Consider the following 330-nt stretch of genomic DNA (forward strand, 5'->3'; position numbering starts at 1 on the left):
AGGCCCTGTGGCTTCAGCATGGGGAGATGACAGCACGGGAGGAGACATGGCTGGCAGCTGCCTAATGAGAGAGGCATGGCCAGGGCCAGGACCCACAGCCCTGCGCACCCTGCAGCCTCCGGTGCCCCGCACTGCTCATGGCTGCGAGGCCATGCAGCACCTGGCCGGCAGAACCACTCATCCCACAGGGAAATGGCCAGCGCTGGCGACTGCTTTTGACAGGTTTGTAGAGCTTGACCCGCACAAACCCAGTGGGAGAGAGCACCCAGCCTGGGGAGCAGCGCAGCAGGATAGGCCTGACCGGGCAGTAAAAGGCAGAGACTGCAATGC

This window comes from Phaethon lepturus, unplaced genomic scaffold (genome assembly GCF_000687285.1).
Source record: "Phaethon lepturus isolate BGI_N335 unplaced genomic scaffold, ASM68728v1 scaffold46790, whole genome shotgun sequence".
NCBI lineage: Eukaryota > Metazoa > Chordata > Aves > Phaethontiformes > Phaethontidae > Phaethon > Phaethon lepturus.